This window comes from Pygoscelis adeliae, unplaced genomic scaffold, assembly GCF_000699105.1.
Source record: "Pygoscelis adeliae isolate BGI_AS28 unplaced genomic scaffold, ASM69910v1 Scaffold684, whole genome shotgun sequence".
NCBI classification, from domain to species: Eukaryota; Metazoa; Chordata; class Aves; order Sphenisciformes; family Spheniscidae; genus Pygoscelis; species Pygoscelis adeliae.
In genome coordinates, this window is record NW_008824604.1 from 35,160 (window position 1) to 35,509 (window position 350).

Consider the following 350-nt stretch of genomic DNA (forward strand, 5'->3'; position numbering starts at 1 on the left):
CTCGGGGCGGCCCGGCCCCCCTCCCTCCGGCACAGAGGCCAAGGGCCTCCCGCAGCGTAAGCCCAGAGCCAGTCGTCAGGAGGGAGCGAACTCCTGAGAGCCCAGGGCTCTCCCTTCCTGCCGCAAGTCCGACGTGAGAACCAGACTGTAGGAAGCTCCTAGCTAGGATACTAACGAAGGAAAGTTTACACTTCTCATTTTTGTGCCATCTTTTTTGTTTTCTTCTTCTCTCGTCCCTTCCTTCCTTCCCCCCCCCCATCTGCTTTGGGTTCTTCTCACGCCTGCGCCGCACCGTCGGAGCGGGTTCGGGCCCTCTCTCCTGCCCTTTTCCTTTCCCCTCCACAAATCAC